The sequence below is a fragment of the Zalophus californianus genome, chromosome 3 (assembly GCF_009762305.2).
Source record: "Zalophus californianus isolate mZalCal1 chromosome 3, mZalCal1.pri.v2, whole genome shotgun sequence".
In the NCBI taxonomy this organism is placed as follows: Eukaryota; Metazoa; Chordata; class Mammalia; order Carnivora; family Otariidae; genus Zalophus; species Zalophus californianus.
In genome coordinates this window covers 46,491,498-46,504,963 of record NC_045597.1, presented here as the reverse complement: position 1 = coordinate 46,504,963, position 13,466 = coordinate 46,491,498, and the positions used below count along the sequence as shown (strand labels likewise).

At 34.2% G+C, this 13,466-nt stretch overlaps 1 pseudogene; it reads left to right on the top strand.

The window, feature by feature from the left end:
• Positions 1-1,474: 1,474 nt before the first annotated feature.
• The window catches only part of LOC118356842, a 28,242-nt pseudogene continuing 16,250 nt past the window's right edge, over positions 1,475-13,466 (top strand).

The window sequence follows — 13,466 nt, the reverse complement described above, 5'->3', positions numbered from 1 at the left end:
GCCTCATCAAACACACACACACACACACACACACACACACACACACACACACACACACGACACTAGATCTGGGATATGGCGTTTTCTGGACAAGTAGAAGACCAACCTTATTCTCTGTTCACGCTATGCTTATCCTCTCTACACCAGCTCAGCTCTGTGTCTGAGTACTCACTCTGCCTTGATGGCAACGTTGCATCTATCGTGGGTACCTTGTTCTTTCTGCTTCTCTAGACTCTGCCCCACTGCTTTCCATTCATGATGGTGGCTTGTCCTCTTCCTACCAGCTTTACCTGTTTAAAATGGTAAAAGACTAGCCAGAGCCTGGTTTGGTTAGTTATAGCTATATCTGAATCTCTATTTCTTATCTAATAACTAGATTGATTCACTATCCTTATCATGCCACGATTCATGTTTCATTCTTTATTCCAGGACATCAAGCAAATTCATGAAAGATGCTTCCCTGAAATTGAGGTACACTGTACTGACAGATTTATGCTGATCTTTAGCCTTGCTAGACTGCCAAAAGGAGAAATTAAAGAAGAAAAGAACCTTATTTTTGCCACGTAGAGCCAATCAAGAAGCATTCATTGCCCTGAAAGGAGATCACCAAACATTTTGCCATGTTTTGTTTTCAGTGAATCCATGCTGGTGTTGAACAGTTGTTACTTCTCATAAGCCACTCTTTAAAAAGTGGTCCTGGATTTGGTCTGAGATCAACATTTAGCCCCCTAGTCAATCACTAGGCAGCTTATGGCTTTTCCTCTCCTCTTACTCTCTATGTTGTTGTTATTACTATTATTAGTTTGAGAAACATTCGCTAATATTTTAGCACCTTTTCTTCTCTTTAAAAATGCCAAAGATCGGTTACAGTGGTTTGTTTGTCTCATGGGCAAATTCCTTCATTGTTTGGGATATATTTCATCTGAGCCAGATAAGCTGAACTATTCAGAGTGACTATTAGAATCTTTTACCCACTTTGAACTGAAATCCCTCTAAACATTCATTCTATCCTTTTTAGTTCATACCTCATCATTCACAGTGACAGAGAAGACAAGTAAAATAGAGTTGAGTGGTTTTGCCATGTTATCACGTATCAACATTCAATCATTAGCTCCAGGAAGCATACCTATCCCACCTTTTTTTTTTATTTTTTTATTTTTGAAACAACTTAAAAACCCTTTGAATTTATTACATTTTTTCTTTGGAATGCCTTGCAAAACTCAACTGCCTTGAAACTTCACCATCTTAGTGCCTTTTCTCCTGCCTGGTTCTGTCAAATATTATGCTGGTTATACCCTCCTCTTTACAACTTCCCTGCAGAGCCTTTTATCATTTGCTACTTTATAAATAGTGAATCCTGGTACTTGACTTCCACAAGCATAACAAATGTCACATTTTAAAGCTAAACTATGAGTGAGGAGAGGGCTGTCCGATTCTGTAAGAGCGCCCAGTACTGACCCCTGACGAGGTTCGGATGTTGGGAGAGAGTAGAGGAGACCTTGAAGAAGGAGGACAGAGAATGGACGGTAAGGAGAAATGAAACAGAAGCTTTAAGGAGTATAGGTGTTTACAACGGTCTAGCAGGCGGGAGGAATATGATGGAAATTTTTTTAAAAGTTGTGAGATATAAATGTGGGTGTGTATATTTTCTAAGCATCTATCTAGTGGATATCTTTATACATTTTCCATGTATCTATCTAGTAACTATCTTGACACATTGATCTTTATTAACTAAAAAGAAGAATTATCTTCCTTTTCAAATTGTCCCATTTTCCACAGTCATTTTTAAACACAGACAGTTTTATTTCCTTGACATACTAACTGCTAATAAGTAAAATATGTTTCTATCACTTTCCTGTTCCTATTAAATTGCTCATTTTTAATGCAAGTAAACATGGGGGTAAAAAGTTGTATCCTTCATCTTATAAGTTTTTGCACTAGATTTTCCAATGTAATGTGTTCTAAAATTATTAGAGAAGATATTTTGGTAGACACTGGAAATTTGCTTTCATTTCATCCCATAAATATACAACTACATCTATAAGTAAATATTTTATTCATGTTATATTTTAACTATGAATATAAATCAATGGATTATAGAGACCATATGCATAATTTTGCTTGTATAGGGGCACCTGGGTGGCTCAGTCATCAAGCGTCTGCCTTCGGCTTGGGTCATGATCCCAGGGTCCTGGGATCAAGCCCCACATCGGGAGTCAGACGCGCTACCGTTGCGCCACGAGGTCACCAAGCCCCACATCGGGCTCCCTGCTCCGCGGGAGGCCTGCTTCTGCCTTTCCCACTCCCCCTGTTTGTGTTACTGCTCTCTGTCAAATAAATAAAATCTTTAAAAAAATTTTTTGCTTGTATACCTTAGGTTTTCTTATTTTACTATTAGTCATAACTTCTGAATACATATTAAGCTAAGTATTTCTCAGTTTGTTCACAGGTTATTTGTTTTATTTGTAAAAAGAAAGTTTAATATTTAACTGTCAATTAAAATATTGATGTTGCCTAATACTGAACATTTCAGTAAAAAAAAAATTCTCAGGTAAATCAGAAATAAATATATTTTTTCTGAATTCTTAAATCTCTGTAATCCCACTTTTTGGCTAGAAGTTTAGAATTAAGCATAATTAAAAGAAGCACTCCATCGTCATGGCTATTGGTTCCTGTCACAGGGAAGAACTCTGCCTTTTTTGCCCAGGGTGGATATTTTCATTCACTTACCTGTTATTAAATTCGATTTCAAAAGGTGCAAACTAAAGTGTTGCCTGATTTGATAAAATTAAAACTGTAGTTTAGGATTATGTTAATGATTGGGATATTAGAAATCCACCAATACTGAACTCAAAAGTTACTTGAGCAGTAAATTTACCAGGAGACTAGAAATCTAGCCTCCTTTAGTGAGCATAACTCTCAGGTGGAAACTTGGTCCCTAGATGTATTTTGTTCTACTTGTGTTTGTTTCTAAAATAATTTTAAAGAAGCTAAATCTTCTTTCCTGTCTTAGAGGTTTTTCTTAGCTACTGGTGTAGTCTTTTGCCATGGTATTTCTGAGGACATGCAGGAAAATGAAGAACTGTGATTGGCCGTTGTCCAGTTTGGCCATTCGTTGAAGGAATATTATAGATATAATTCTCATTTTGGGTGAAAAGCTGAATCATAGAATCTCCAACACCTAGAAGTCGTAAGACCACAACATTCTTTAATATATGTGAAGAAAAAGTGGAGTTCAGCATATGTGGGGAAGGTAGAAAAAATATAAGAGGCTAGAAACGTATTATACAGTTTAATAGTGATCATCATTACGCACCCCATACCAGTTTACCATCATTTTAGTTTTAGGAAGCTATTGTTGACACTGGCTTCTTCAGAAGCCCAATTCTCTTCTCAATCAGATTCTACCAGGGGGCGGGGGGCAGAGACAAAGTATCGTTTCCAAGGTCCCTCTGTGTCCAAGAAGCCATCCTGTCTCTGTTTCTTGATTTTATATCAGAAACAGACTGAAGCTATTTTTCCCCCAAGATCTTTCACTAAACCCCAAACTTTTGAGAAATGTGCTTAAACAAGATGATCATGAAGGTATCTAACCTATTATGATTCTTAAAGTCCTTTCTTCTCCCCAAGTTTAAGTCCGTGCACCCTGGAGTGGGGAGAATCAAGCTCATTATGTTGTTTATCCCAGGTAACTATAAAAAGTGGGAACTTCTAAGTTTCATACCCAACAATTAGCTACTTTTCTATCTTTACTACTGTGAGTATAATTGGATTTGAATGAACAGGATAAATATAAGAGTAGTCTCTATATGGGGTGCCTGAAAAATTCAATAAACTGAATCCTATGTGAGCATTATAAATATATACTATGTTAAAAAATAATAAAAATATTATGGAAAATATAACAAACTCATATTAATGTCAGCATTCTATAAATCAATTTCTACATCACCGTTTAATATATATCTCTCATAACTGAACTCTATAATTTTATTTGAAGTATTTTCTGTGCTGTTTCTTTCTTCTGGTCCTCTTAGAAAAACTTAGCTCATAACTAACGTGTAAGCATTTAATACATGACTACTGACTGAGATTACTGACAAAAAGAATGAATGAAATAGGTAAATGGCATGACTACAAAATCTAATTCTAACAAATTTTTAAATAAAATTCAAACTATTTAAGTCACTCCAAGTTTAAAAACATGACAATTTATATCTCAGAGTACTAACAGATACAGATTTCTATCTTTCCTAACTATTTAAAGATAGAGAAGACCATTTTCCTATACAAAAATAATCCTTCTTCTTGTACTTGAGATTCCATACCCTGGTACTTATATCTAAATCATTTTCATTCCTGGTAATTTCTTTTTTTTTCAATGTGTAAAATTGCTTAGGATGCTTCATTTTTAACTACAACATCAAAAACAAAAGTGTTTGCCCTTTTCTCATCCCTCTCGCTACAATCAGTCTTCTTTGTCTAATAATTAAACTTTTAATCTGTCCTTTCCTTCATAACACCACTAACACTTAGTTGTCAAAATGCAAATATATGTTTCACTATTGCCAAAAGCAGGTTCATTTCAATCTCAATCTGACCTAATATCTCCATGGTATTTGAGATTGAAGCCCACTCTCTTGTCTCTTGGCTGCCATCTTATCTTTTTCTTGGATTTTCCTTTCCATTTAAGAGTTCTCTGACTATACAGATTTTTTCACTCTTTTAACTATTGGCTTTTTCTTCTATCTTTTGTTTTTCTCTTTTCATCTAATTTTAGTTTACACTAAAGGGGCGCCTGGGTGGCTCAGATGGTTAAGCGTCTGCCTTCGGCTCAGGTCATGATCCCAGGGTCCTGGGATCAAGCCCCACATCAGGCTCCTGGCTCAGTGGGGAGCCTGCTTCTCCCTCTCCCTCTGCCTCTCTCCCTGCTCATGCTCTCTCTCTATCTCTGTGTCTCAAATGAATAAATACAATCTTAAAAAAAAAAAAGAAAAAGAAAAACTCCTCTAATTCATGACTCAGTCACCCAATGATTTCCAAATCTACAACTCCAAGCAAACTTCTCACTTGAACTCAGGCATTGTATTTTTGTCCCTTTAATGGATATCTCTGTATATGTGTGTATAAATGAAAGCTCAGCTTTATTCTCCAAAATGAACTCATAGATCCTTAATACCTTCTTTGGTGCATCTCCCTTCCATTTTTATGTTCATATTAGTGAAAGTTACTCAACTAAATTCATTTTCCTCTCCTTATAACTGAAACACAATTAAAATATATGTTTCAACCTTCCTTGCTCTTAGATGTAGTCATAGGACTGAGTTCCAATGGATGTAATAGGAGAGTAAATAATATATTCTATTTACAAATATGGCCCCAAACAGTCCCCAGTCTCCTTTGTTCTAATTTTCTTTCAGTGAGAAGGAAGCGAGACAAAACTGATTGTTATAAATTGGAAATGAGAAAAATCTGTCAGTTTAGAAACCTGAATGTGTTGAGAGCTGCCCCACACAATCCCATTCTATGAGGAAGGAATACCTTCTATTGTACTTACACCATTAGCCATTTGGGGGACTTTACTAATTTAAATGCCCCCCAAAAATGGACACAGGTAAGCCCAAAACTTGGATGTCACTGTGGACTTCTGCATTTTTCTGACTGACTCAGTCATGTAGATATAGGCATATCCATACATGTGTACATACATATTATCTAGCGACCTATCTAGCTATTCATCTCTTTTTTCCTTTTAGGTCCCCACCATCATTTAATTCAGGCACCCATCTCTTCTTACCTAAAAATTTTCAATGAACTCTTAATAAGTTTTCCTAACTACAGCTTCACCCTTACTTATCCCCATCTCCGCTCAATCTTGTATACAAAGTAATGCTTCACAATTAAATGCTTATTTAACTCACCTATTTGAAATATTTTAATTACTGTCATTTTTAAATTATGTGATATTTAATGAGTGCTATGATTCATGCATCTCTAGATTGGCATATAAAAAAAGCATAATCCTTAATTTTAAGGTAGAATGAGACACATAAAAATAACAATAAGAACACAGACCTTCTCCCCTTGTGCACAGGATAAAAGTCAACCACTTGACATGGCATGAAAGGACTTAGTGAATTTCTAGAAGATACTAAACAGATGGTTTGAGAGCATTTGGGAGAAAAAGCAATGATCACTAGGAGCCAGCATGGGCTTACAAAGAATAACTTCTTTTTGATAGAGTTGTTAGACTGGCAAATTAGGTGAATTTTATAGACAAACTTTGTTGATTTCAGCAAAGCTTTGTGTGTCCTCAGTAAAGTTCTTTCACTAAAAATTTGGGAAAATATTAGTTAGGAGGCAAAATATTAGAATGTCATTTGATGGATACATAATTAAAGTCCTTCATATGTTTGTTAGTAAGTTCTTCCCACCTGATCCTTTTCGAAAATTTAATGATGTGTTTGAAATCATAAAAGACAAGCTAATACAATTTTAAATTTAAAAACCTGATTAAAATGATTAAATGCATTAAATGAAAAAACCTCAATTCAGAAAACTATTTCATCACACTAGGCTTAAATCGACAAAGATGATAAGGTATCTAAAATATATTTATTGTAAAACTTCATTCCAGGCATTGTGCTAGACTACTTAAAATATCAATTTTCTTCTCACCACTTTAATGAACTTATGAATTAGGAATTCATATTGTGCCTCCATCTTATAGATGAAGAATTCCAAGTTCCCACAAATTAGAAGTCACAATTAAAGCCATTCATCCCTTAAAGCTGTAAAACTAGATTTGGGACATAATCTTCTTACTATGAAGAACATGATCTCACAATCAGCTAGCACTGCATTTCTGTTGATATTTAATTAAAATATGTTTTAAATTATGTGCTTTATGTGTTTGTATTCAAATAACTCACATCACCAGCACAGCACTACAGAAATGTGACTTAGCAACAGCCATATGAAAAATAAAATGACAGCAGTTTAGGTAACTACAACTTCAAATAGTAGAGATCGAATCCACTAGGAAATCTTCAGTTACGCGTAATTGAAAACCCAGCTCAAACTGACTTAAACCAAAAGAAAATCTATTATCTCAACTAGAAGGAAATCCATAGGTAGGTGGCTCCAGGCCAGATGTGATAAATGACTCAGTGATGTTCCCATGGTCTGAGCTCCTTTCTAGCTCTTCTTGTTTTTTCTTACACTCCAATCTCAGCGTTTAAGTTTTGCCTGACCTGTTTTCAGGTAAAGCTGACTGGAGAGACATAGTTTTAGGCAGTTCCAGACATTCTTTATTTATGAAAACAAACAATCTTATGTTTTAGTGTCCCTTCTCAGAGAAGAGGAATCCTTTCCCAGAAGACCAGAATAGGTCAGAATCGGCTCAAATGGTCATCCACAAACAAAGAGAACTAAATCAAAAATATTATCTTACACCAAATATGATTTGCCCCTGGAGCTGGAGAAGGTGTCACCCTGCCTTAAATTTTTCTGGGGAGGTGGAAGACATCCAAACAAAATCAGTCTGTACTAAAAAGAAGAAGGAAAACTGAATGATTAATAATCAAAATGTCTACTATAACATCAATGTAATATCAATTACTTTCCCTCCAAATTCAGTCCTATGTGTTATTCACAAAGGTGGTCTTTGATTATAAACCAAATACTGTGAGGTGCCTTTAACTATATGAACTTTTTGTTTTCATTTCATATCCAGTCAACATATTTTTGAGATTCAGCTCCCAAATTCCTCTTAATAAATGAGCATTACAGAAGTGGCTGATGATTGTGTAAAGAACCGATATTGTGGGGAAAAGGGAATGGGCAGTGTTAATCAATGTAAATAAATTTCCCTATAATTAAAAATTCACTTTGTAAGGCATAATTAATAAACACAATTTATTTTATTACTATTGTTATTTCTATTATTATTTCACAATTGCCCTTCTCAGCCATAAAACCCTCGGTCTTCTTCCCTTTCTAATCATCTTCCCCCATGAGCAGTCAAATTTCCTGTAGTACTGTCCCCAACTCCTACCTATTAAACATTGATATCAAAACTCAGTATGGCTTGCCAAAACCCTAGCTCCTTAATTAGAACAAACAACCTTCCTTTAAATACTGTTTAGCACCTCTCTTTTTTACTTGAATATGCAACACTCAGCAACACCATCTGATATTATTTTTGAGACTATATCTTCCAAATACATAAGATATTCTCTCAAAGAGGAAGTCTGAAGAAAAGAAATTTCCATGAGATGTGGTATTTTCCAGTTCACATCAGTGGGACTATGCTTATTACTGGACACTACAATTTCAAAAGATACCATCTATGTCAGTGAGGCTTGTGGAAACTACCCCAGCTGCTAAGAAAAGCAAATAATCTGAAGATGAAATGACCAATAGAAAAAAAAAAGTTATTTTCAAATGTTTGAAAAACTTGAAAGGCAGAAAATGCAGAGAATGAAAGGTAAATCATTTTTAATCAAATATACATATTCTTCACTTTAGGAGGATTTTTATACAGATATACAAACACATAAAATGTAGGCAACAACTTTTCAAACTTAGAATACTATCATTTCATAAATTGGTATTTTTTAATGTCTAATGTGAAAATTTTTTCATGGAATTACATATTTTTAAGAGTATGCTTTTAATCAAAGAGTTTTTGAGCATGGGAATAATGTAATAAAAATTATTCATTATTAATATTAAACTAGGACTAGTCTGTGTGATTGATTTGATTACAGAAAAACTGGAGACAACAGAACTAGTTATCACTGCACCTTCCAAAATGGTAGACAAATAGCTGAATGTGACTTTTGAGAACTTGAAATGTGACCAGCATCACTAAAAAGCTAAATTTTTAATTTATTGAATTTAATTAACTCAAATTTGAATACCCACATGTGGTTAGAAGCTAGTGTATTGACAATAGAGATCTAGCACCTTTCCATCATTGCAGAAAGTTCTGGGATAGTCCTGATTTGATAGATATGAGAAAACCACAGACAACGGTGATGGGTTTGTGATAGAAAAGGAACTATCTCACACAGAAATCATTTCAAAGAAAAGGTCGATGAGCTTTTAAAACTGATTGACAACTGAAGTTTGAATGAATGAAGAAGTTCCCCAGCTCATGGGTTGGACTGATGCCTGAAAAGAAAACCTTTAAAATGTACACTTTTAAGCTACTTAGAAAAAGGTAAACATAAAATTTTTAAAAAGTAATTTTCATATATGCAGTAACAACAGGTAATTTAGACCTGGAATAGTATAATTATTTAATATTTAGTCAGTGTTTATTGCATTTGAGCTACTATTGTAGCACTTACTATATTGTTTTATTTAATCCTCAATGTAATACTATGATATAGTGTTAATTCAATGTGCAATGTTACTATTATCCCAATAGTGAGTATTCAGAAACAAAGGTTTAGAAAAAGTTAAATGCCATTTAGAATGCTACAAAACTAGATAATGACAGAGCAGGAATTTCAACTCTCATCTATTCAACACTGGCATCCACATTTTTTAAAAAGATTTTATTTATTTATTTGAGAGAGAGAGAGCATGCACAAGTCGGGGGGGAAGGCAGAGGAAGAGGGAGAAGCAGACACCCTGCTGATCAGGGAGCCCGACATGGGACTCGATCCCAGGACTCTGGGATCATGGCCTGAACTGAAGGCAGATGCTTAACTGACTAGCCACCCAGGCACCCGGGCATCCACATTTTTAATTGCTAGGCTCCACTACCTTGTATTCTATAGGGTGCTGCTTAAAGAGTCTTATCTAATATATTCTTCCTTTAGTCTTTACTAGTGTGAGAGGTAGCTGCCATCGATGGATATGCAGTGCTGTGATCAGTTAATACAGATATTTCAAAATCTATAATAAATCTGATATTCTTTTATTCTCTGAACACATGACCAAAGCACTTGTATTCTACATAGAAAATGTTCATTATGAATTTACTGAGGCAAAACTAAGTCCTATAATTAATATGAATTATAAATTAAAATATATACTATTAACATTATAGTAATTACTATAAAGTAAATTGTATTTTAAGTCATATTGTAACAATTTTATTTCTTGTGAGTAAAATCTGAGAACTATAAAGGCTGTGCATCAATAAATGTATCATCATGGCTATATAGTTTAGATTTTTAATTTCCAATCTCCTCATGTTTTTACTCCAACTCAAGAAATTATTCAAACTTATCACTATTTCTATTCCAACCCCAGAGTGTCCTGCACATGTTAATATGTAATTTGAATTAATAATTTATTACACACTTGCCTTGTGAAAAAGAATAAAACACTTTGCAATTACAACAAAATGAAATTATTAAGGCTAAAATGTGTTTCTATTTCCCTTGGCTCTTAGTAATAGAAAGAGAGGACACCTTGAAAGAAATCCATTGACTTCTTTGTCTTTTCTTCTCTGCTAGCAAGTAGCTTGCTTAGAACATAATCTACAGGATTTTCACCTCTCAGAAAGTCTGTTTCAAAAGAGTCTCTTTCACATGATTGTAAATAATGTGTTTGGTTGGCAGAAACTTCTATTATTTGGAGACGGACCCCAGAGTATAAAGAGCAATTCATGTTCAAAGAAAAGAGACAAATGAGATGTTTGTTGATGATATTAGAGACATTATTGATACTTTTCTCTCTGATACTATCCTAAGAAATGGAGGTCACCTTTCCACATCATAACCAAAGATACAAAAACTATATAGAAAAGGAAGCATTGTAAAATCAGTAACATTTGCTAGCAAAAAGAAGGAACCAAAGGCCTTAAGACTCTTTAGAGAAATGAAACTCAGAACTGGTAGCAAGAATACTATAGATAGACAGGTCCTTAAAGGGAGGGAAATGTTTAAAGAGAAAGAATAAGGAGGAATTAAGAGTGAGGAAGCATGCATCTAGGTCTTATCCTGAAGACTTGAGGCCTTTGTCTCTTACAGGTACAAACAAGGTAGACCCAGGCCTAACTTGTCTACTCATCCTTGCCCAGGACCATACAACTTTGGTACAATTCCAGTATGCTTAAGGTAATAAATATTTCAACTTGTATTACTGTTCACTAGTGAATATTAAAATCCTTTTTTCTTTCTTTTTTTTTTTTAAGATTTTCTTTATTTGTCAGAGAAAGAGCATGCTCACAAGCATGGAGAGTGGCAGGCAGATAGAGAAGCAGACTCCCTGCTGAGCAGGGAGCCCGATGAGGGATTCCATCCCAGGACCCTAGGATCATGACCTGAGCCAAAGACGCTCAACCGACAGAGCCACCCAGGCATCCCTAAAATTCTTTTTTCAATCCTGAGAAACGGCAAAAGTATGTGACTTGGTAATTTTTATTGTTTGAGAATTTTCTGATAGTTCCTTGGAGGGGAAAAAAAAAAAGGAAGAAAGAAATTTGTAACTGGTGTCTTTACTAGTTAGCCGTTATCTGACACTGTTAAAAAATAAAATTTTCTTGCTCAGTATCTCTGATCAGCAGCCACAGATGTGTTCTGTATTATTTGTTGCTTACTACAGTTTATTAAGAGTCACAGGTTCATAAGCTTATTATTTCTGATTAATGATCCACAGGTTGCCTGAGGTGGCAACTTCAGGTGATGGCTCCAACATGTCATGACCTAGGTTAATTTATATCATGATAAAGATGGAGTAGTTTCCTATCCTGCAATATAAACAAAAAGCTTGGGTCTATCCTCATGATCTTATGCAATTATTTCATGGGTATTTATGTTCTTTACCTACAAATTTTTGTTAAATTATCTGACAATTTAGTCTTCTTGCTGGTGCTATTGTTAGTAAAACTTTCACACACACTTAAGATCAATTTGTCTAAGACATTTGGTTTAAAAGGGGGTATTCCATATGGGTTCATGAAGAACAACTCCAGGGTAATTCCCCAGGGATCATCAGAAGGGACAACCTCCATCTGACAACCTGACCAGATAGGCTTGTCCACTTCTGTATATACATTCCACAGGACTAGAATTCTTATAAAATACAGTATGCCCAGTGAAATTTAAATTTCAGATACAGCATTGTTTACCTATAATGTATGGGATATAATTATATTTAAAAAGTATTTGTTATTCATCTGAAATTCAAATTTAACTAGTCACAGATCAGAGAAGGAAATAGCTGGAAACAGGTTATATAACTTGCCGAAAATCTTTCAAGAATAGAAATGATATCCTTCAAAACATGTCATTTGGAGAAATAAGTAGGAAGAGGTGGAGTTAGAGCCCCTAGCAAAAAGAGAGGCACTATAAAAGTAGGAAGAAGTAGGAAGAAGACTACAGGCATTAGAATTGGTTACTTTCTTTTGGGGGAGGGGGGTTCAGCTCTTATAGGAAATTGAATAAAGCATGGACCTTGCTACATTGTCACATTGGTTCACATTTCATCAGAAATCAAAAACAAACAAATAACAATTCCCTTTATTAATCCATACGCTAGCTTTGAACATGAAGGCATTTATATAATTTCATGTGACAATAACGGGATTGAAATTAAAAGTTTTTCCTCTGATTAACTGGGCAAAATATATCCTATTATCTAATCTCTCCAAAACTCACTTTTCTCATTTTAAATCAGCAAAACACCTAAGAGCTGTGAGAAGTTTTCATATAAGTAAGATACTCAATTCAGCGCCTGAATTATATTAATCACTCCATACAGTTTAACTAGTATCATTAAGACAATATAGCTCTAATGTATAAATAAAAATAAATGTTGGTGATTATTTTTTATCTAAATAAATATTTTTTACAAAACTAGATTTCATGTTGCCACAGTATCCTTTACTCCTGAAGCAGTGTTCTGGGACACAGTAATACTAAAAAAAATTTGTTAAAGGAATGAGTATGTTCAATTTAAGCATACAACTTATTGTCCTATAACAACTTAGAACCAGTTTCTACTATCACGCCTTGGATTTTCAGAACTTTGACTTTGGTCCTAGAAAAGTTATTTCTATGAAGCTATATTTTAATTTGCATATCATTATTAAAGATTTTGATTTTCTTGTGGCCTGACTGAATTTTATTTGATTAATCTATGATGGAAGATGCAAAACTCACATCTTAATTATCAATATGTTATTATAAATAAAGGTTTTAAAAGTATATAATATATAAAATGTATACAAATTATATAAAAATAAAGTTATTTTATTTTTAACTTTTCTTCCCTTATAGGAGTTTATAGCTACCTTGTTCATAAGCTATTGTGAACATGAATACTCTGGTTTCTCTTCAGATCGCATAAATCTTTCCCCTTTTTATTGTGAACATGAAATTGTTACTTTTGATTTCCAGATTAAAAAGGAAATAATTATGAAAATGATTATATGGTAAACTATAAATTATTGCTAAAACTATTGTTTTAATAGCATAACATTAGTTTTCATTATTCATAATTAT